The sequence below is a fragment of the Sinocyclocheilus grahami genome, unplaced genomic scaffold (genome assembly GCF_001515645.1).
Source record: "Sinocyclocheilus grahami isolate Dianchi unplaced genomic scaffold, SAMN03320097.WGS_v1.1 scaffold1038.1, whole genome shotgun sequence".
NCBI lineage: Eukaryota > Metazoa > Chordata > Actinopteri > Cypriniformes > Cyprinidae > Sinocyclocheilus > Sinocyclocheilus grahami.
In genome coordinates, this window is record NW_015506217.1 from 214,693 (window position 1) to 240,698 (window position 26,006).

Here is a 26,006-nt window from a genome sequence, read left to right on the forward strand (position 1 = left end):
CGCTGTGTGTTTCATTGTTTTTGTCTCGTCTCTCCGGCCGGACAGGGCATCACAATATGGTAAAGGGCCGTAACATTTCCGTCACACGTTTGAGGTATTTGGCTAATCACAACGCACTGGATAGCTGGCCAATCAGAGCACACCTCGCTTTTCAGACTGATGAGCTTTGTAAAAATCGTTGCGTTTCAGAAAGGCGGGGCATAGAGGAGAAACAATAATGTACAGTATGTGGAAAATAATGTGTTTTTTTAACCTTAAACCGCATAAACACATTTCATTCTACTAAATACACAAAATAATGTTCTTTTTAGCAACATCAAATGACCCCTTTAAATGTTCATAAGATGGATTGCCTGAGGGAAGAAACTGTTCCTGTGTCTGGTCGTTCTGGTGCTCAGAGCTCTGTAGCGTCGACCAGATGGCAACAGTTCAAAGAGGGAGTGTGCTGGATGTGAGGGGTCCAGAGTGATTCTGCCAGCCCTTTTGTTCACTCTGGATGAGTACAGTTCTTGGAGAGAAGGGAGGGTTGTACCAATGATTCGCTCAGCAGTCCGGACTACCCTCTGTAGTCTTCTGAGGTCAGATTTGGTAGCTGAGCTGAACCAGACAGTTATAGAAGTGCAGAGGACGGATTCAATAATGGCGGAGTAGAACTGTTTCAGCAGCTCCTGTGGCAGGTTGAACTTCCTCAGCTGGCGAAGGAAATACAACCTCTGCTGGGCCTTTTTAACAATGTGATTGTCAATGACTGACAACGTGATTGTCATTGAAACAAGGACACCTTATTAAAATAAAGTGTAACCAAATAATTCTTGTTAGAGGCAAGTGTGCAATTTTGTATACAGAAACTGACAGTGTGAACATCCCGTAAGTCTCTAGGGGGCTACAGCTGTACTCGTAGAAGACTGTAAGAGCAGCGCCGCACAGATGGTACAGTTTGCACTTCATTTATGCTCCTATTTAGGCACCAAATTAGACACACAAAACCTGCTATTTTCTAAGCACTTTCATTGCTAAATGACAGGTTGTAAAGCATGTAACTACCAGAAACAATACGTCAGCTAGAAAAAAAAAACATGTCGACAGTTACCAAATTCAATCCATCTTCATTGAAATGGGTTTAGGAGGGCTTACATATTCTACAGAGGAATAAAAGCAGAGATAAGCAGGGCCGCCTTCTCTCTCAGAGGCATCTGCAGCATAAAACATCAAACACCGACTGAAAATAAAGCACTCCGCTCCCTGCCAGAGTACAGAGCACCCACCCAGTAGATATGAGAGAATTATGAGTGAGGAGATGGAATTCTGTGACAGTAACTCTTTAACGAGGTAGACGCCTGCCTGCGGATGCCGGATGGGTCCATGTGCTACCTGGCCAACCAGAGCGGTCGATCAACATGAGTCTGCTCACCCAAAGGTTCTGCCTGCATCACTGTTATCAGTCTGCTCAGCTTGCCTCTGTTATGGATATGAGCGTCTAATCCTGCTTTCTTCTGCTCGTCTGAATGGAGAAGCTGGTGAATAATAGCTATTAGTCTCCACAAGCAATCGCAGAAGACACAGCTTCCGCAGTAATTCCCCCACAAGACTTCCCACGCAAACACAGATCCATGAATTGTGCATTTTTAACAGTTTTTTGTTTTAGCTACAGTTTTTGTGCTTTGAAGAAAACGTCCTATCAATGTAGTCAATATTCGACATGTTATTTTCACACATTTTAAAATCGAATTTTTACCAAATGCATATGAAATAAAAAATATAGTCTTTAAAAAAGCACTTAATGAATCCATAATGCTTTACAGATACACAATAACATTTTCTATCAACAAGTCATAATTACCCATTTTTTCATATTTCAGTAAGCTCTTCACTGATATTGTCGTTCTATTGGTAAACAAGTATACTTTTGAAAGTATACACGCACAATTTTTGAAAAATCGTTGTCACAAAATACATACTTACAAAATTAATTACATTTTAACAACTATAATAATTTATTGTAAGCACTGTTATCAATGTGATATAAATAGAACGTGAAATATGTGATAATAGAATAGAATAGAACAGTAGTGGCTCCGGACCATTAATTTAGGTGAATCGTAACGTATTGTCTTGGTCTGGATCGAGCTAAGGTAATGCGAAAATAAGCAGAGCAGTCTCAAAATTGCCCAAACAGCTCTCAATTAGTGTACTGCAATTCCACTTTTCACCAGACTTACATTGTAAAATTTAGGGGGCGCTGTTGAGTTCAGGAGGACACCGGCAATGTGAAATATGTGATAATATAATAGAATAGAACAGTAGTGGCTCCGGACCATTAATTTAGGTGAATCGTAACGTATTGTCTTGGTCTGGATCGAGCTAAGGTAATGCGAAAATAAGCAGAGCAGTCTCAAAATTGCCCAAACAGCTCTCAATTAGTGTACTGCAATTCCACTTTTCACCAGACTTACATTGTAAAATTTAGGGGGCGCTGTTGAGTTCAGGAGGACACCGGCACGACTGCCCCACTTAGTATAATTTTACGTGCCTGCTGAAGCTTGCAATCAAATTTAATATGTCCAATGCATTTTATGACTTAAAATTGTCAAGAAAATCTGAAAAATATTTGTTGCAGAATGCTTTTAAGATTTAAGCTTATTATTTATTCAGTTTATATCGAGGTCTATGTTTTGGGTGAATATTTTGGTGAATATACCTGCCCTTACATGTGAGCCGTGCCTGTAATATAATATAATAAATATAATATAATATAATAAGTTTCCTGGTATTTAGCTATTTCCTCTTAAGCATCTCAATCTCATTCTCTCTTCATTTTTTCCCTTCTAAACACATTTTTAATAACTCAAAGTGTTATTTTGGCTCTCCTCATATTAAATTTTTTTTAATTCAAATAATTGAATCTATTTTGTCATGACAATTCTTTTCAGCTTATTTTCATTATTACTGACAAAATTAAAAACTTAATTTTGAGTCATCAAGCTTGTTGATGAGATAAACATTTCAATATCCCTAATAACTGATGATACAAAACAAAAACATTGGCATGGATAATTAGACATCAAAACAATAAAGAGAAGGTGGTTTTTCCCCAGTGCAATCGAGGGCTGCTGCGCGAGTGTACAGTATCTGCAAATACAAGTTGTATATATGTATGAGGCTGCGTGCATATGAAAGCGATTAGTCTATTCTTTTCAAGCTGACAAACCATGAAATAGAAGTAGCCCAATCTCATTTCCTTTGCATAATAGAGTTCGGGCAATGTTGAAACATGTAAGATAAATGATCTACTGCTGTGTTAAAAGCTCCTGGAGGCACGAGAGCTCCTCTGTCTCCAACTCTGGTGAGGTCCCTCATTTCTGAACTGGCCAAACTTCGCACACACCTAAGCATAAAATTTTATGAGCTTAATCCCGCATTATAATGACTTTAATCTCGAGATTTATTTTTTTATTATTGATTGGCCTTAATCCTCTTCCATATATCTGTATCTGTATTATAACAAAACAAAATATTTTAACAACATATAGATTACATACTGGACCATTTTGGATCTGTGATTAACCAGAATACCTTGGATTTACTTTGTATAGGACATAAATAAAATGTTCCTGCAAAACACATTCTGACAAACAAATATAACTTTAATTGGTTGTTAAAAAATGGAATCCACAAAGTTGGAATTTGCAACCTCTCACACTGAAATCAAAACCACACAGACCACAACTTGTCATTATTTTAATGGTGGTTGATTGGCCTGGCCTTGAATTTCTGGACTCGTGAAGCTTTAATTGAAGTCAGGAAATGACCGATGGGTTGTTTTCTAAGCAGAAGGAAATCTCCAGAGTTGTTGATATGTTGGAGCCGTGTAAGAGTAGTTCATCTTTGCCTGGAGCCTCCGGGCCCCACGGCAATTGTCAAGATTACTTACACTGCACGTCTGCACACTGACATGACAGCACCTCTAGAGCGCTGACGGCTCACCTCGCTCATAGACAACGCGTGTTTGTGGAAAACTATGAATGTAGAGCACGCTAATTTGTAAAGTCTGTTTAGTAGCCATCTGCTTGCTGGTTAAAATGTATTTTGGTTACAGCTGCAGATAAAAACTTTAGCCAAAAGTTGCATTTAAATGATTAGTTCACCCAAAAATAAAAATTCTATACATGGCACCGTGTCCTTATATGCAAGCAGCTCATGATCCGATGTTTTCAAGCATCTCGGAGTGGCTCGGGTCACACTAAATAACCCTAAACTCCATTTCTGCATGTGCTCACATAATTTCAAGCATTTTTATGGATGGATCAATTCACTGGATTTGTAAAGAGACACATTTGTAAAACTGTTCTCAAAGAAACTGCAGATTTACAGCAAAATAAAAGCTTGAAGGTTTAACCCTTGCAAGAGAAGAAATCAAAATAATGTCATTTTACTACAGTAAAGTAAAAAAAAAACTATTTGTATTATGAAATATTAATTTTTCATTTACATTTATTTTACAGTGCAGTTTTATTACAATAGTAATTTATTACTGTCTTGGGGATAAAATAATAAGAATTGTATTACTATTTTATTGTTTAAATTATTATTTATTATTTTTTTTGGCTTTCTAAAACACCAGTGTCAAAGTGATGTGGACTGAGACACAATTAAAACTAAAAAGAAGTTTGAGTCCACTTTAAAGTCTAGTTACAAGTCAATAAAAAGACTTCATACTCTATTCAAACAGGGGGTTGGGGCTCTTCATAGTACACCAGATTGATGCATTTAAATGTGAAATTATGTGGGAAACACTGCAATGGAGTTCAAAACAGCCAAATTGGACCCTAATAACTTTCAGAGCATGAAAATATCTTCTTTTGTGTCCCGAAGAAGAAAGTCATACAGGTTTGGAATGACATGAGGGTCAATAAATAATAATGACAGAATTTTCATGTTTGGGTGTACTATCCCTTTAATGCTACACCATAAAAACGCTGCTCCCAAAGTAAGAAGCCAAAATTGAACAATCTCAAGAGACTTGAGAAATGCTATAAACGCCTCACCCCTGAGACGCGACAACATTTCAATGCCTGACACGTATGCAATGAAATGTGAAATACATTAAATAAATTTCTTATCGGCCTTCTCAGTTTGTTCCGTTTTCCATCGTTCAATAATATTTGTTCGCCATTCCCTCTCTGGATGAGTCAGCTGACTGAAATGGAGCTGTTTTTTTACTCGGTTTGATAAGTTAATATTAAACATGTAAACTTTATTTGGATTCCCTGTCACACGTACCTAGCAGCTGCACAGCTGAAGGAGAGTTAATAGTGTTTGGTAAGCCCGTGGTTTGCCTTGTTCCAGCGCTCTCTGACTCCAATTTCCCGTGACACGCACGTAAATACATACACAAAAACCCAAGCGAGTGTGCTCGGCAGGGAGCTCTCAGACATTTGAACAGCATGCTAATGGTCTGTCATCTCCACAACTTAAATATTTAAACTGGATCTGCTGAGCCTGTGGAGCCTGCAGGGGCGATATGACATGAGAGAGTGGGCCGCACATCTGCATTGGTGCTTAGGCTACACCGGCTTCCATAAATACAATGAACAGATCAATGAATAAATAAGTACATAGTAAGGCCGGGCAGTATGACGGCGTAAACAGCACGATGCCAGAAAAATCCACATGGATTATGAATGGGCAGGACTGTGTTACACTATTTACATGCTATTTGAGAAAAACATGGAATATGAAACTACAGAGTGGGACGTGTCCAAAATAAGTAAAGAAAATGAGATGAGTTATTATGATTCAAAACAAAAGTTATTGACATTACTTAATTTAATGTACTGGACTCCACAATGACCATCTAGTTTTTAAAATGTAATTTAAACCTTTAACTAAATAACAATCACACACAATGAAATTATATAAAATGAATAAGAAATATTTAAAAATCTGCACTACGTCACAAATATGATCATTTGTGACACTGATCAGCAGAATTAAGATTCAATAGAATTTGGATTTGTCTCATTTTTGAATTTGTATCACTGATTCTGCTACTTTACTGTGCAATACTGTTTGAGGCTGCTTTGGATCAATCTAAATTGTCTAAAGTGCTGAACAATCTGTTTTGTATAAAACTAAAAGGAGACTCGACTTGCTCATATTGCTGTCATTTTAGTAAAGGAGGGACATACCAAACAGTAAAACATTCAGTAACACTTTCTATGAAGCCCATATTTATAACACATTATAAGGGTATTCTTAAGGCATTATAAAGAATGCATAATGCATTATAAAAGACCTTAGAATATGTTATATCATCTTATAAATAATCATAACAACAATTATAATGCATTATAATGCTTACACATTTGTGGTTATAAGTTTTAAGATTATGATTATTTATAACAATGAACACCATATAAAATCTATTTTTACATTTATAATGGACTATATATACTCTGCATATAATGGACTCTTGACATTGTTTATTTAAGATCTGCACGGTATCTTACTACATCTTGTGGTTAGGTGTGGAGTGTTATTTGAGTGTTCCCTGTGAGGCTAATATTAATTTTGATGTGAGCTAGTTAATAATTTCAACTGAAAAAAAATGCAATGTTTATATGTTAGGTTACATTTTATTTTGATGGTCCCCCTAGTCTATTGACTATAAGCAACTTTGCAACTACATGTCAACCTAACTCTCATTAGAGTATTAGTAGGCTTAGGTTAAGGTTAGGGGTTGGTAGAATGTTAACATATTTGCAAAGTTACTTATAGTCAGTTTGCCTGTTGGGGAACCGTCAAAATAATCAAACTGATATTACTTTAAAAAATAGTTAAAAGCAAATATGTCTTATTACACATTCATCTGATCTGATATCTGATCTTATGGCTGTTTGAGAAAAAAAATTATATTATTATTAGTATTACAATACTTATAAGTGGTATTTGATGGCTTTAAGTAAAGTAGCATAAGAAAGATGGCAAGATATGAGACTTATAATACATTATAACTATGAGAAATATAATCCATTGTAACTTAAGTGGATGCAACATGTTCACTGTGTGTTATAAATCATCATACTCTTAAAAGCTATAACCACAAATAATTAAATATTATAAAACATTAAAACTGTTCTTCTGAATATTCATAAGATGATATAACATATTATAAGGGTTTTTATAATGCATTATGTATTCATTATAATGCCTTAAGAATACCCTTATAATGTATTATAAATATGGGCTTCATAGAAGTGTTACCCAACATTCTTTTATTTAATTGAATTTTTGTGAAAAATTGAATGTCATTAATTTTAGTAATGTTAATGTTAGTAATTTTAGACTTTTACATTTACATTTAACTTTCTGGAAAAATAACTACATTGTGATTTATGCAGTTATCATGATATAAAACTATTCATAAAGTGATATTAGAGAATTTTAGTTTAAGATAATAAGTTAACACTAAAATTACTAACTAGTTGCATCAGGCATTACTTAATCTAATGTGCATTGGATTTCACATTGACAATCTAGTATTTAAAATTTAATTAAAACCTTTAAATAGAACAACATGTAAAAATAAATAAAACAAAAAATATATATAAAATAAGAAATATTTTAAGATTCTGCACCAAGTCACAAATCAAATATGAAAATTTGTGAAACTGATCATATTAATTTTGGATAGTCTTTAAAGGGAGACATTTAATAGAATATTTGTGAAAAATTGTGACAATACTATAATTTCTAATTAAAAAATGCAATTTAAAAAAAAATTAAGTAGAAACATTTTAGCTAGTAGTCTTAGATTTTAACATTTACATTTAATTTCCTGCAAAAATAAATATATTGTGATTTATGCAGTTACCATGATATAAAACTATGCATACAGCGATATAAGATTGATCATACTGCCCACCCCTAGAGCATATTCATCTTCATGCTAAGTGCTGCACAGTAATAACTTTCTCCACCAGTACTATGATGACAGAGGTGCATACTGTTCCGTAATCAATGCCTTAAATGTAAATGTAATCAAGCCAGGAATGGACAACAGGTAGGAGTTAAACCTAGATAAAATGGTTGGATGATTTCCTGTTGCCGTCCCCATTTTAGAACGCAGCATTTCGTAGCCAGCGACAGCAATCAAAATTCCAATCAGGTTGATGGAAATTAAAATGATTTGTGGATCGTCCTTCGCCTTGAACGTTCGAAGAAATCCCAAAAACACTTCTGTGATAATTTTCCTCTCTCTCCATCACCGAATGAACGTGTCCAGCTGATAAAGCCTTCATTCCATTTTCAGTCTCCGATAATACCAACAAGAAAGGATTCTCACCAACATCTGTCTGCATAAGCTGAATTCCAATAGCTATTGCTGACATCCTAGAGGCATATAAATATATTTTTACCACATTAACATTATTAAGGATGTGCAAAACTAGATATTTTCAAGCAGTTTGAGACACATTTTAGATGGCTAAAGAACTCCATCTGTTGAGTACAAACACCAGCAATTAAAAACTCAACATTAACTGAAGGAGATTGAACAGTTTTGTGCAATAAAAGGTTATTGATATTTAGCCTATCACAGTCTCCACAAAAGAAAGATTATGCAAAATAATGGGGACACTGCTCACAGCTGGCTATCTGAGATCAGACAGTAACTGTCTTGAAAGTTATTGTTGAAGGCAATGAATGTGTTACAACTGCGCTGCTCTGATGAGTACAGACGCTGTGCTGTAATAGTAGGGAATTTAGAGCACTCTCAGACAGGGTTTTACCATGCTGACAGTCTCTGTTAGCACACTATAGTACAGCACGCGAATATCGTCAGCTGGATAAATTCCCTTGAGAAATTTAGTCTCTAAATGAACCCCCCTTAAAGAGTCACCTCTAAAACCAAAAATTAAATAAATAACTGCACAGGCAGTCAATTCTGTCAATGCATTTAACTGCATGAACCTACATATCTGAATATCCAATGAGAAGAGGAAACACTATTGAACAGCAGTTGCCAAAACAAACCATAAAAGGTTCTCACAGTGCACATGAAATAGATTTTGAACTAAATGTGGCTAAGCTACAGACTGGAGGGTGCGTTTGGTCACTGGCAGTCATATTAGTGATTACCCACTGGTGCTGCTGATTAATGGTGCTGTTCGTAAGCTGGCATCTAATGATGGTCTCTCATTATTTACCGCAAGACAATGCGGCTAATCAGAGTCCTCAAGTATTCCTAATTGGGGAAGACAATATTGATTTGAACCAATGGGTGATTTGTCAAGACTTTCAATGCTAAGAAAGCAAGTCAATAATTGGTAATGCTCATTGGAAATTCATGACTGCTCTCCTGCATAACATCACATCAGGGTTATTATCATTAACTAAAACTAAATATATAAAACATAAAATCTTAAAAACGTTTTTATTAGCTGAAATTAAGCTAAAATATAAATATTAGCTAAAAACATACAGAGAAGTTGCCTTGGCTATTAACTGAAATAAGCTAAAGCACTCAAATTAATAACTGGAAACAAATAAAATACCAAAATAAAAAAGAAACTGAAATAAAAATAAACTAATCCTAAACAGGGGGATATTCCAAAAAGCAGGTTATGTGACATACCTGGGTATGTTTGAGGATAAGCGAGCGGATAACCTCAGCTTTCGGTTCCAGAATCGGAGGTTACTTTCAGGGTATGTAAGTAACCATAGTAACTTGACCTCTGAATATATCTCAGAAAACACTCTGATGTTCCAGGGTTAGTTCACTTCAGCACTATCAGCGCACGTGTGATGATCTACTGACGAGCCTTCAGTAGGCGTGACAGATAGCGCACAACATTATATAATATTACAATATGTAATATAGCCTCTCTGAATATATCTCAGAAAACACTCTGATGTTCCAGGGTTAGTTCACTTCAGCGCTATCAGCGCACGTGTGATCTACCAACGAGCCTTCAGTGGGCACAATTTTAACCCGAATTAATTGACTTTACTAGAAATTTGCGAAGAAACCCGTTGCACTAAACCATTTTAGTTTTTATTGGCATTTTCTATAATGTCTAAATTCTAAATCCAAATACATATCTGATATGACTTCATTTATAATTAGCATTCAACAAACAATATAATTAATATTATTAAAGATTAAACGGGAAAAAAATAAAAACGATTGCACAACCATCGATTAGGTGGCGATATGCACTAAGCATGTAAACGACCATTGGACAAAAGAAGAAGAAAGAAACAGCATGGCACGCTTTTTCTTAGCGTCCGTTTCCATAGTGACTCGACGATTCGTCGCTCTGTTGAGAATGTATTGAGTCTTAACCAGGAACATACTCTGAGTTGAATGAACTTACTCCCGGATGCGTTTTTGGAACCACATACCTCGAGTAAGCAAGGTTTGGGGTTAATCAAACGAAAGTTCAGGGTTTAGCTGACGGTAAGTTAACCGTGCTTTCTGGAATACACCCCAGTAATATTTAACAAAAACTAATAAAAATGACAAGAATACAACTAAATTACTACATTTAAAATTTAAATATAGTTTCCTAAAATATTTATTAATATACTAAAAATATGAAAATTAAAGATAATTAATAATTAAAATATAAACTATAATAGTATTTACATAATATTAAAATAACAATTAAATCCACATATGGCTGTGTGCAGTCACCAGCTTGCTTTGGGATTCTCACATTCAACATATTAATTAATCATGGAAATTATACAGAAAATAATAATAAGGTGCTTAATTCTTTTGAGGAAGACAAAAGTAGAGATTAAAAAATTAGCTTGTCGCTCTTTTCCATGCAATGACAGTGGGAACTGAAGCTTGAAAGCTGGAAAAAGCATCATAAGAGGATGATAAATGTGGTCAGTGAATCATTCAGACCAGTTTTATGAACTGGACCAATTGATTCTTCAACTGAATAGAATTAATAATTCATGAACCAGACATTGCTACCTCTCTCGTGAACCTGGCAAGGACAGTTAGAGCAGGAATAACATCATTTTGTATTGTTTTATGATACTTTTATGGTGCATTCATGTACTTTCTGAAGCTTGAAAGCCTCAGCTTACATTCATTGCGATTGCACAAAAAAGAAAGCCCAGCAGATTTGGAGTAAATGATAACAGAGTACTAGTGTTTTGGCTGGACTATCCCTTTAAGAAACCTGGACATCCTGTAAGCTTCACTTACCACAAGGTCGGGGTCCTGCATGAGACTGAGGATGACCTTGTAGAGCAGGGGCCGCAGTTCCGGCTTGAACTTCACCGAGATCACCAATCACCAATCAGCCAGATCACCTGCCTTCTGATCAACTTGTACCTAAAAAACAAAATATGCCAAATTAGCATTCCTGGGCATTGTCCTGTTAATGGTTTCAAAATTCTTTAAAAAGCTTCTTTTATCTGAGAAGGAATTGCAGATGTAAGACAATATAGAGATGATGTCCGCAAATTGTCTTTTACACTTCGAATATTATATTCAGCACACTTTAAACTTTTCTCATTTCCATGAATACTGCACAACTTAAAGGTTTCTGTTTTCCCAGGAGGAAAACTTACATAAGGTTAGTATTCAAAAGGAGATTTGCAGTAAACTTTATGTTCAGAAACCCTGGCATAAGTCCAGAAGAAAACACTGAGGGCTCTTTGTAAAGATATGCAGATAATAATCATAAATGTAAAAAAATTCCAAACATTCATATGAATGAACAAAAAAATCCTCCTTTAATAAATGCAAATGATCTTAAAATTATGCACACATGAACGATCGAACACACTCCCCTACAGAATGCCCCTAGATACCTCTACACTGCGAGATTAAACAATTAAAATGCATGTGGAAATTGATTTGAGCGTTACATGTCTTAGAAAAAGCATATACAGCAGTGAATCCAAGGGCACCTTATATATTTCCAAGTTTATGCCCACTCAATAACCTAATCAATGGTTAATTTGCATAATCATTGTTTATTCATTGGCCACACTGAAATGCACATAATTTCCCTATCAAGATATGCATTCTCATTAAAGCTTAAAGAGGTTTAGGGTGTACAGCTTGTGGAATATTCATGCGTACATGGCAATATACTATACTATGACTTCCTGGCTATTCTGCCCCGCTCTCTATGTTCAATTTGCACTTTAATCAATTCATTTTCATTCGTCCTCAACAATAGGTGACAAAAGTTTGAAGGATGAATTTTAGAATGTAGGTTAATAACTTTTAAATATGAGTCTGCTGCTTTCACCCATCTGTACATTGATTTATGTTTGTCAATAACTCTCACTCTCCTACTCGCCCCACAGTGCGTGCTAGACATCTACAAGCTTTTGTCTCAGAATAACTTTCTTATGGATGTCTGCAGATAAATTTTATAAATATTAAGAATAAATATAGAGGACATTCAAAATAAGACTCAAGCAGTAATAAAAAATAATAAATATATTAGAAGCAGCGAATCAGGGTACTTGCTTTTGCAAAGAACCTGCATTTCCCACCAAAAACCAGTCCCAGTTTTGAAAGGTTTTTGCAGGATCAGTTCTCAAAAGTAAAGCAGGCATGACTCTGAGCCCCGGGGATCTCTCAGGTCACTGGAGACAATAAAAGAGAGTCTGGGAGGGATCATTTCAAGGCTTTTTTTTTGGAAAAAATATCTCTGGAGAAACAGGTTGCTGTGCCACTGGTGTTGATAAAAAGTAAGGGAGCATGCCAGGGGTTTAAGCTGCTTTCGTCTGCTTGCCAGTGAGCGATAGAGTAATTAGAGCTGATGGTGATAAAAACTTCAGCGTCGCACCCGAAACCACCACAACTAATATCACCAGCACCTCATTACATTAACTATAAAGGTCACTCCACAGAGAGATCAAACATATTAGCCAAGCTGCGAGTCATAATGAGTCCACTCTAAGGTAATGACGCATCAAAACATTGTGTTTGCTCTACAACACATCTGCTAAATGACATGTAGCCAGTGATTACTCTCAACGGAGCACAGCACAACATATAAACATGCAAATAAAGGTAAAGAGGCCTGCTGCCGAGGCCACTTTACCTTCCTGTTCACTTATTAGTTTAAGGAGTCTCCAAAGAGACCTCCTTTTCCTATTAAATCCTTTTAATTCAGTTTTAATAGGAATTTAATATGCAGTGTGGCAAGAAGGTTATGAGCTAAATGGATACAAGAAAGGACAAGAGAAAAAAAATCAATATGTAAATATGTAAACAAATATATAATGTAAAATAATTTAAACCATGAACGTAAGACTTTTACACACATACATATACATACATACATATATATATGTATGCACACGCACACACACACACACACACACACACACACACACTTACATACACACAGACACACATGCATATGCATTTTATAATTATTATTTTACTGTATATTACTAAAGTTAAATATAATGTATTATATAAAAATATATATGCACATGATAGATACACACACACACATATACACGCATACACACATGCATAAATGTATATTTATTATACTGTAGATTACTAATGCTAAATGTAATTTATTACATTATTATATATTATGCATTCATTACATTATTATATATTAATATTAACAATTATTATTTGAGATAATATAGAATTAAAATACATTAATATAGATAGATAGATAGATAGATAGATAGATAGATAGATAGATAGATAGATAGATAGATAGATATATACACACATTCAGAAAGAAAATCCTCAGTCATAGGAAATTGCTTGCGTTGTTTGTTTGGTAATATAATCCTTCAAGAGTTTGGCACATGACATACTTTGTACTGTATGCATGCCTGAGGTAGTGTCTAAAAGTGGTTAATGAATCACATCAGACTTATGCAACTTTTTGCCAATGTTCTGCTCAATCTTTCAAGAAATAAAATGTCAGACCTAAAAAGGAAAAACTCGAGGGGTTTTCACAGCATGGTCCCCCAGGACAATCTTTATATTATTACTGTGAAAAACACATCTTACAAAAATGGAAAAAGGGGACAGAGGACAGAGTTCCTGCCGTTGTACGACTGGAGAAAGAACTATTAAATGTATCAAGTGCGCCGTGACTGTGTCGCACTGAAAATTGAATTTTGTGATTTAGTTATGACCTCCACTTGCATACATTCATGTATGCGTATATGCCTATTTTGTATTTGAATCACTTCAAGAGGGAAAAAAATAAATATATTCTCAGTAGGCCTGAAAGATGCTGACCATAAAACTCTGCCTCTATTCACAGTGAATGATTGATTTTAAAGAGGGCTGCTGTCAAGTGGCTGCAGCTCAGACACGTCAAAACAGACTATAGCAGGGGACGTCACTCAAAGACTGCTGATAACCTCAGTCTTGTCTGTGTCAAAAAGAAGGGTAGGGAAGTGAAGCTCTATAAAAGGAGACTCTTGTCTCTTTTTTTCTTGTGGGCTGTCTCTCTTAAATTTGTCATGAACACAAGCATTGAAAGGCTGAAAGTATCTGTTTATGACAGCTTATTGTTCAATGACAATTAGGCCTCCAGCAGAGGGACTTGTAATGAAAACAGCTTCAAGTACCCTTCATTACCGTTTTCAAACAGCTGAGTCATCATACAAGCCCTGCCATGCTGTGCTCTTAAACACACACACAAAGCACAGCAACGTTTCTTCAATTACACACCTTTAATGAGCAACAAGCCATTATAATGAAGCAAGCATGATGAGAAACAAAGTTTTCACTGTGACTCTTTTGCAAATGTGCATATTTGCTTTGAAAGCATATGAAGAACGGATATTTATAACCAACTAAAGTTGGTGGTAAAGTTTTAGTTCGGAACAATCTGCCAACCCAAACTTTGACAGTTTTGATCAGCATAAAATGTGGTCCAGTCTGCAGTTTATTCTTGCCAAGAATCACTTGCTCAGACAATAAGATGCCGTCTGATTAAAATGTATTCACACATAACCAGACTATCAGCATAATTTGGTCCAGACTGCAACTTATTCTGGCCAAAAGACGCCTACTTAAACAGGATGGGGCAGCATCGCTAGACTTTTGACTTGTAGCATAAAGTCTGGACCAGTCTGCAACTTTCTAGCCAAAAATCTAAATTCAAACCAAGAGATCACATGGTTGACCATGTATTGTAACCCGCCACAGTTTGTTTGTGTGTGATACCATATATACTGTACTGTGTGGAACGGTTCGTGGAAAAAAATCGAACCGTATGGTATCACACACGGTTCGACACACGGTTCGGCACGCGCTAGGACCGTGGTTCAACTTAAATATAACATCTGTAATCTGTAATATGGTTTGCTATAAATAACACGTAAAACAAACTAATATATGTTTCTGTTGATGGATGCGCATTCTGGCTTCCCAATACATTACAACAACAGCGATGAAAAAAAAACCGTGGACAAACCATTCACTCTTGTTCAATGCGAATGCCTTATGCAGGAATATGAGCCCTCATTTATTCCATCATCACCCGGGTGCTGATGGAACCTGAACAGCACACGTTGATATCTGTGTTTAAGGCGATGAAAAAAAAACCGTGGACAAACCATTCACTCTTGTTCAATGCGAATGCCTTATGCAGGAATATGAGCCCTCATTTATTCCATCATCACCCGGGTGCTGATGGAACCTGAACAGCACACGTTGATATCTGTGTTTAAACTAAACTCGTTTAAGCTTTGCCAGTTTAAACATTGAAGAGCCAGAGGACGCGAGCTCGTGCGAGCAGTGAGAAGATTTGTGCGTGCGCTCATCCAAAGCGTGCAAACCCGCGCCTCAGAACACCCGCAAATATTAAGCTTTCTCTGAAGTATTGTGTTTAAATGGACAAATTCACACAAAAATGATGTCAAAATGCCCTCTTGGTAAGTATCCTATAGCAGACATAGCCGACTGAACGTACTATGTCAGTGCACTGGATCAGTGCATTCTCTTAAAATGACAGCACTTTCTTAATATTAATCAAACAGCAACAACAAAGAAATAACTCACTGCTCTTGCTTGAATAGCTTTTGTAACTTTAATAAAGATTAATCTTTAATTTATACAGTCAAATATGCAGTGCTGTTTTACATTTCATTACTTTATTCAATTTCTGTACCTGAAAACTGTTAGACCTACCTTAAAAAAAACTGAAAATCACTGTTTATTTTATTTGTATCTTTAATTTATTGTATTTATTTGTGCTGTTGTTTGTAGTTAGATAGATTATTCTTATTTTCTTTATTTTTATTTGACAGTATAGTTTTTCCCTAAACATAGCACATACCGAACCATACCGAAACCGTGATACAAACCGAACCGCAAGTAAGTTGAACCATTCCACCCCTAGAAATTCCATAGTGGCCATTCAATCTAACTGAAATTGGTGCACCTTGATGGCTAAGCAAATTAACCACACTGCATAACAAACATAAGTAATGGGTCATACGACATCCATTAGTGTGAGTTTGGGATGAGGTAACATCTGCGACTTAACACTCAACACAGTTTAGTCCCCCTAAAGCTGAACTGGCACCACAGCTGCCATGCTGAAGCTCTGAGCTGAAAAGGTCATTTCACGCTGCTGTGAATCGCACGCTGACCATTACCATCACACAGTCTGCTGATCTCCGAGCTTGCCTGCAGTGTGGCTGCTACGCTGTACTTGAAACGCAATAGAGTATGGCATGTGACGAGAGGCCGAGGGTCGCTGAGCATTGACCTGATTCTCCACGTGCACCAAAGGACGCAACCCAACTGGGACAAAGAAAGGACGCCTGCCATCAAGAACTCTTGAAGTAGCAAAGATGGATTTTAGTCCAGTGAGAACTAAAATTTTGAATTAGAGTTTGCAAAATAAATGGCAAGAAATCTCTTTCGTTTAGGCTGTCCACAAGTGTTGCACGCAAAAACAATCATACAGCATGAGCAGTGTAGTCTGACTCATGAACAAATGACTTACAGTGTGAGCCAGTTTTGCATTAGTGAATCAAAAATATACCGGTTCGTGGAAAAAAATCGAACCGTATGGTATCACACACGGTTCGACACACGGTTCGGCACGCGCTAGGACCGTGGTTCAACTTAAATATAACATCTGTAATCTGTAATATGGTTTGCTATAAATAACACGTAAAACAAACTAATATATGTTTCTGTTGATGGATGCGCATTCTGGCTTCCCAATACATTACAACAACAGCGATGAAAAAAAAACCGTGGACAAACCATTCACTCTTGTTCAATGCGAATGCCTTATGCAGGAATATGAGCCCTCATTTATTCCATCATCACCCGGGTGCTGATGGAACCTGAACAGCACACGTTGATATCTGTGTTTAAACTAAACTCGTTTAAGCTTTGCCAGTTTAAACATTGAAGAGCCAGAGGACGCGAGCTCGTGCGAGCAGTGAGAAGATTTGTGCGTGCGCTCATCCAAAGCGTGCAAACCCGCGCCTCAGAACACCCGCAAATATTAAGCTTTCTCTGAAGTATTGTGTTTAAATGGACAAATTCACACAAAAATGATGTCAAAATGCCCTCTTGGTAAGTATCCTATAGCAGACATAGCCGACTGAACGTACTATGTCAGTGCACTGGATCAGTGCATTCTCTTAAAATGACAGCACTTTCTTAATATTAATCAAACAGCAACAACAAAGAAATAACTCACTGCTCTTGCTTGAATAGCTTTTGTAACTTTAATAAAGATTAATCTTTAATTTATACAGTCAAATATGCAGTGCTGTTTTACATTTCATTACTTTATTCAATTTCTGTACCTGAAAACTGTTAGACCTACCTTAAAAAAAACTGAAAATCACTGTTTATTTTATTTGTATCTTTAATTTATTGTATTTATTTGTGCTGTTGTTTGTAGTTAGATAGATTATTCTTATTTTCTTTATTTTTATTTGACAGTATAGTTTTTCCCTAAACATAGCACATACCGAACCATACCGAAACCGTGATACAAACCGAACCGCAAGTAAGTTGAACCATTCCACCCCTAGAAATTCCATAGTGGCCATTCAATCTAACTGAAATTGGTGCACCTTGATGGCTAAGCAAATTAACCACACTGCATAACAAACATAAGTAATGGGTCATACGACATCCATTAGTGTGAGTTTGGGATGAGGTAACATCTGCGACTTAACACTCAACACAGTTTAGTCCCCCTAAAGCTGAACTGGCACCACAGCTGCCATGCTGAAGCTCTGAGCTGAAAAGGTCATTTCACGCTGCTGTGAATCGCACGCTGACCATTACCATCACACAGTCTGCTGATCTCCGAGCTTGCCTGCAGTGTGGCTGCTACGCTGTACTTGAAACGCAATAGAGTATGGCATGTGACGAGAGGCCGAGGGTCGCTGAGCATTGACCTGATTCTCCACGTGCACCAAAGGACGCAACCCAACTGGGACAAAGAAAGGACGCCTGCCATCAAGAACTCTTGAAGTAGCAAAGATGGATTTTAGTCCAGTGAGAACTAAAATTTTGAATTAGAGTTTGCAAAATAAATGGCAAGAAATCTCTTTCGTTTAGGCTGTCCACAAGTGTTGCACGCAAAAACAATCATACAGCATGAGCAGTGTAGTCTGACTCATGAACAAATGACTTACAGTGTGAGCCAGTTTTGCATTAGTGAATCAAAAATATACAGCACAGCCAGTGTAGGCCAATTCACAAACAAATTAATTTTATAGTACAAAAGCCTGTTTGTGTTAGTGAATAAAAAAATACGAAGGGCGACCAATGTAGTTCAATTTATGGCAAATGACTCACACAGTATAAGCCCGTTTGTGCTAGTGAGTTAAAATGATACAGCACAACCATTGTAGTCCGATTCATGAAAAAATGACTCTTACAGTAGTTTGTTATGGAGTTTGATCAGTATAGTTAAAATTATGAACAAATGACTCTTACAGTATGACCCTGTTCGTGTTAATGATTTTTAAAAATATAGCATGACCAGTGTAGTCTTATTCACAAACAAATTATTCTCAAAGTATGAGCATTTCATGTTAACGAATCAAAAGTATACAGCATGACCAATGTAGTCAGAATTACGAACAAATTACACGTTGGTTTGTCTATTTAGTAGGGCTGTCAGTAGATAACATTTTTTAAAATCTAATTAAATACATGATGTGTCGATTAATTAATCTAATCAATTGCAAATTAAATTTAGCTGTGAAAATACCCCCAAAAGATTATTTAAAGCTATTTTTGTGTTAAATTAGAAATGATTAAGTAGACATTACAAATAGTAGCTTTAGAAAGAAATATTTTATTTGATTCAACATAAAATTTATTACACAAACATTTAGGCTACAACGGCCTAACATAAACTATGGAAAATAAAAAAAAGATCATTTGAGAAAAATCTCAGATTTTTTCGTTCATGTAATGGAAGTCTCTGGTAACCAAAACAACTTTCCTACCAACAGTCTTCAAAATACCTTCTTTATGTTCCACAAAAGTAGTAAGCCATTCTGGTTTAAGTAAATTATGACATAATTAAATTTTTTGGGTGAACTATCCCTTTAAAGTTCCCCCCCCCCCTTTTTTTATGAAATAATACTCTAAATAAGAAACTAAAACGGCCAGCAGATGGCGATAAATGTCTTTATGAGTCATTGATTCGATTCGTTCAAATGGCTGATTCCTTCAGGAATGAAGTAAACGGCTCTCTTTATGAATGGGCCTTTGAATCATTGGTTCACACGATTCATTCAAACCACGGCTTCATTCAGAAACTAAAAACTGCTGTATTGCTCAGAGACGCACAACAATTCTGCTGTGGCTCAATAGGTAATATTTTCATTGGCAAAACTGATAAAATATAAAACAATATTAACTTCTTATTTATTGAACTGTTGTTGTATAAAATCACATTTGCATGTTCCTCATAATATTCGGACATATAAACAGCACTCGTGTGATATTGCTCTCGCTGCTCGTGTGATATAGCTTATCATATGATCTAAAATATGCGACAAAAACTCATACAGGTGCACTTGCCACAATATCTTGAATTTTAGGGCATAACTGCATGTATGGAGTTGTTGTCCTGCATCATATTTGTCAACAGTCAACTATAATAAATGTAAGATGTAAATGTAACTAATGTAACAACATTAGAAACAGAGTTCAAAACTGACATTATAACTAAAATATACAAACATGAATTGGAATCGAACCATATTGAATCAAGAGTTTGTGAATCTGAACATAATCAGCAAATCTGAATTCATACCCAGCCCTATCACACTTACCCCTCAATCATACCCCTCAAACTGATTTTGTCCTATGCATATTTCATTTTTATTTGATTGTTTATTATATGTATTAAAATACTGGCACATACAGTACATCTATCTATATGAACGTTATCTCCAGTCCCTTAATGATTTTTAAAAATATAGCATGACCAGTGTAGTCTTATTCACAAACAAATTATTCTCAAAGTATGAGCATTTCATGTTAACGAATCAAAAGTATACAGCATGACCAATGTAGTCAGAATTACGAACAAATTACACGTTGGTTTGTCTATTTAGTAGGGCTGTCAGTAGATAACATTTTTTAAAATCTAATTAAATACATGATGTGTCGATTAATTAATCTAATCAATTGCAAATTAAATTTAGCTGTGAAAATACCCCCAAAAGATTATTTAAAGCTATTTTTGTGTTAAATTAGAAATGATTAAGTAGACATTACAAATAGTAGCTTTAGAAAGAAATATTTTATTTGATTCAACATAAAATTTATTACACAAACATTTAGGCTACAACGGCCTAACATAAACTATGGAAAATAAAAAAAAGATCATTTGAGAAAAATCTCAGATTTTTTCGTTCATGTAATGGAAGTCTCTGGTAACCAAAACAACTTTCCTACCAACAGTCTTCAAAATACCTTCTTTATGTTCCACAAAAGTAGTAAGCCATTCTGGTTTAAGTAAATTATGACATAATTAAATTTTTTGGGTGAACTATCCCTTTAAAGTTCCCCCCCCCCCTTTTTTTATGAAATAATACTCTAAATAAGAAACTAAAACGGCCAGCAGATGGCGATAAATGTCTTTATGAGTCATTGATTCGATTCGTTCAAATGGCTGATTCCTTCAGGAATGAAGTAAACGGCTCTCTTTATGAATGGGCCTTTGAATCATTGGTTCACACGATTCATTCAAACCACGGCTTCATTCAGAAACTAAAAACTGCTGTATTGCTCAGAGACGCACAACAATTCTGCTGTGGCTCAATAGGTAATATTTTCATTGGCAAAACTGATAAAATATAAAACAATATTAACTTCTTATTTATTGAACTGTTGTTGTATAAAATCACATTTGCATGTTCCTCATAATATTCGGACATATAAACAGCACTCGTGTGATATTGCTCTCGCTGCTCGTGTGATATAGCTTATCATATGATCTAAAATATGCGACAAAAACTCATACAGGTGCACTTGCCACAATATCTTGAATTTTAGGGCATAACTGCATGTATGGAGTTGTTGTCCTGCATCATATTTGTCAACAGTCAACTATAATAAATGTAAGATGTAAATGTAACTAATGTAACAACATTAGAAACAGAGTTCAAAACTGACATTATAACTAAAATATACAAACATGAATTGGAATCGAACCATATTGAATCAAGAGTTTGTGAATCTGAACATAATCAGCAAATCTGAATTCATACCCAGCCCTATCACACTTACCCCTCAATCATACCCCTCAAACTGATTTTGTCCTATGCATATTTCATTTTTATTTGATTGTTTATTATATGTATTAAAATACTGGCACATACAGTACATCTATCTATATGAACGTTATCTCCAGTCCCTTTTATTCAGGTTTGAGGTAGTGGCCCAGTGCACTGTCCCCAATGTCCTGGGCCATAATCTATCCAAGGAAAGTAATAGTTTATTGCGTCCCGCTAAAGTCCCAGGGCGGAGAAGAAACACGACAGAGTTCCTGTAAATGGGGAAGACGGATACAACAGGCTTCCCCAACCTATTGATCTGGTCCTTAGCAACCGCTGCTGCCCGTTTTGACCTTAGAGCCACGAAATCAGTGCTCAGATAATCTGTCTGCCAAGGCAAAGCACTAGAGTCTGGACTTCGTGACACGCTAGGTCAAACGAAGTGATGAATCAATGGGAGGGTCTGGAGGGCTGCCAGTCGGGAGAAATGACAGTGTACAAGGTCAAGGAATTTGCAGCCGTTTCTCATAAAAAGCAATGAGGACAAATTACGAAGGTATAATGCATATTGGTAACTTCCTGCTGAATATAAACTTGTCAAATCCCAAAGCCCAAGGCACAGATGGCAGATGTCAGCACCAGGGTTACTCATATGTCTCTCTGAAAATCCCTCTGAGCCTTTCTCAGGCATACTGTCTCATCATGACAGTGACAAATGTGCCTGATTAAAGAGTGGCAGGCGTACATTTGCTTGCTCTGTCAAGAGCGAGTGCAGAGACCGCCTCAATGCCCATGAACACACACTCACGCACTTGAGTGCTTGACTGATCCCCACTGGAGCAACACACACGCAAAAAAAGCCCACCGACACACACACACATTTGCACATACATTGCCTGCAACACAGGCACTCTTGAGTATGTTGCTTGCCAAAACAAATCAGACAAGTGGTTTGTTACAAACAAACTACTGTGGAACTTTGAAATGCAAGACTTTTTCTTCTCTCTTTCCTTAAAGAAATGGTTCACCCAAAAATTAAAATTTTCTGAAAACGTACTCACTCTGAGGCCATCCAAGATGTAGATGAGTTTGTTCCTTCAGCTGAACAGATTTGGAGAAACTATTACATGCATTATATGACCTGATCACCAATGGATCCTCTGCAGTGAATGGGTGCCGTCAGAATGGCGATTTGAAGATAAACGTCTTAATGATGGATTTGTTTCTTACAAACACGTAGATTTTCACTTCACAAAACATTTGATAGACTGGAGTCGTGTGGATTACTTGAGAACTGTAGTGATGTATTTATCAGCTGTTTAGACTCTCATTCTGACGGCACCCATTCACTGCAGAGGATCTGTTGGTGAGCAAGTGAAATAATGCTAAAATTCTCCAAATCGGTTTTAATGTACTTCGCACATTTTCAGCAAATGTTCCTTTTGGATATTTCTTTAGTTTAGTTCTTTTATTCTATAAAATCACTTAAGTGCAGTTTTCTTGCTGTTTTTGACATTTTTATTGTAACTAAGACATTTTAACTTAATTATGCCATTTCTCTGCAAGAATTAAAAAATGATTGCAAAAATGTATGTAGTGCATGAGTCATTAATATTTTTGTTAAATGTTAAATCCAGTGTGAAGCGCTTGCATTCTGCGAAGAACACAAAGAACTCTGTTTACAGCCAGATGAAACAGTGCTGACAAACAGGAGAAACACTGTGCACAACGATTCAGTCAGAAGACTTTTTAATCTACAAATTGCCATCATTTACCATAGATTTACTGTAGTAACACTAACTGCACCATGGTATTGTGTCAGAAATGTGGGTATGTGTGTCAAATTTATATTATTAAAGGGGTCCTATTATGCTTTTTCACTTTTTTCATTTTAGTCAGTGTGTAGTGTGTATGTTTGGGCATTAAAAAGATCTAGAAAGTTACAAATCTCAAAGTCCACTCCAAAGGGAGATATTTCGGTTTTTAAAAATCCCTTTTCAAGAACTACAACAAACGGCTCGTTTGGACTACAGCGTTTGTTTTCCGGGCTTTGTGATATCACAAAGCGGCTCATTGGAATATCATTACAAATAATTCCCGCCTACAGAAATTCGAATGGTTGGGGGGTGGGGAGGGCGAGGTTGTGATTGTGGTTAGAACGGTTGGTTGAGTGAGAGCATGAGACGAGACGACGAAGAAGAAGTGCTGCTGCAGAGTTAGTGCATCAGAGAAAACCAAGAAGAAGAGCTGCAGTGCTGTAGCCTCAAATTTTTGGAATGTCTAGAACAGCGGTTCTCAATTCCAGTCCTCGCGTACCCCCGCTCTGGTCTTTGTTTGGGCTTTCGAAAGCGGATGATGTCAGGAAACAGTGGTTGCAATTTATTTTTTAACTCTGTTCCTGGGCATTATAACCCCAATTTGCTATTGTGTGCTGCGCATTTTACTGAGGACAGCTTCCACAACACGAGTGAGAAGTGAAGTTTTTTCGCCAAAAGCTTTTGTTGAAAGACGGAGCAAGAGGACGTGGCAGTACTGAAACACCGTCTAAGCTGTTCGCCAATCACAACGCACTGGGACAGCTAACCAATCACAACACATTTTATTTTTCGGAAGGCGGACCTTCATCAAAGCCAGAACTAATCAAGCCGTTTGTGCCAGGCTGGGGAGAAAGGTATTTTAATAATGTAAATTATGTGAAAAATAATGCGTTTTTCGAACCACCAAGCATGAGAGCATGTTCTAGTACACCCCCAAAACAAAATCAAGACTTTGTAAAAGAGCATAATAGGACCCCTTGAATGTAGACATGTTTTAAATGTATTGATGGAGGAGTAATGGAATATAATTACAGTATTTTTTTGTGTGATTAAGCTATAGAGTTTATGCATTTATGCTAAATTTATTTAGACTAGCTACTGTTTTTCATACAAATACCTAAAAACCATATTACATTTTTACCATGCATTGAGGTGCTATATTTGTGGTTTTAACTGTGATTATCATGATCTAAATGTATGCTACTAGTGTTGTCAAAAGACCCGGTTCTTTGGTACCAAGTCGGTACTAAAAAAATTAAAACGTTACGGTACAGGTTTTTTAAGTACCGGTGGTACCGAGTACCCAGTCAACCTGGTTCTTGATGCGCTATCAGAAAGGTGCGCAGATGCGCTCTCTTCATAAAAGCACTGAGACATGGCAACCTCAAAATGAGGAAACACACCAAATTAACAAAACACTTTAAAGTCAGACAACCGAATCAAATGTAAGAGTTCAAGCAGGTAAGTTTAATTTCATCCCATACATTGATTTATTTGTGGCTGCCCGCCACAATATCAAAACTCACCGCCACAAATAGATTTTCTGTAATGTTATATGTTATATATAATAAAACATTTTATATTATTATTCATATTATCAGGCAACACAAGCCTGTTTCTTGATTTGAAACAATATTACTCATTAGAACGTGCAGAACTAAGAAATTATTTTTTCTATTAAGATATTTATTTTGTTAAGGAAAAATTACAGGAAAAGTGTAAAGAATTCAAAAATGTGAAGTGTTTGTCGTGTTCTGACCATAAAGAATAGTTTAAAACTAAATTAACTCTCTGGTTTTTACAACTTTCACATTGGAGCAGAAATCTTCCTTTAAATTTGAAAGAACATTGTTTTTTTTTTACATTTATCGTGATAATTATTGATATCGACTGACATGAAAAAACATTATCGTGATAATTTTTTGGCCATATCGCCCAGCCCTATACACTATTGTTTAAAAGTTTAGGGTCAGTAAGATTTTTAAATGTCTTTAATTCCGTGAAAAATTTACATAATACAAAATAGCCTTTTTACACTGTAATTTATTCCCGTGATGGTAAAGCTGAATTTTCAGCAGTCATTACTCCATTCTTCAATGTTACATGATTCTTCAGAAATCATCTGATTTGTTGCTCAAGAAACATTTCTTATTATTATCATTAATGTTCAAAACAGTTTTGCAAAAAACAGCTACAGCAAAAAAGAACAGCATTTGAAATATTTTGTAATAATATAAATGTCATTACTGTCACTTTTGAGCAACAATGTAAATTTAATGCAAAGTAATAATAAAAAATACTGAGTGCAAACTTTTGAACGATAGTGTAGATGACCTCAAAACATGGACTAAAAGTCACAAAACTCAAATTTTAATTTCATGGAGTAAACATCAACGTTTCAAAATATGCAAATGAGGTTTAAATCCCCCTCTCCTT

General features: G+C 36.0%; 1 pseudogene; it reads right to left on the minus strand.

The window, feature by feature from the left end:
• LOC107565983 (importin-11-like) overlaps positions 1-26,006 on the minus strand; it is a 185,769-nt pseudogene that overhangs the window by 105,710 nt on the left and 54,053 nt on the right.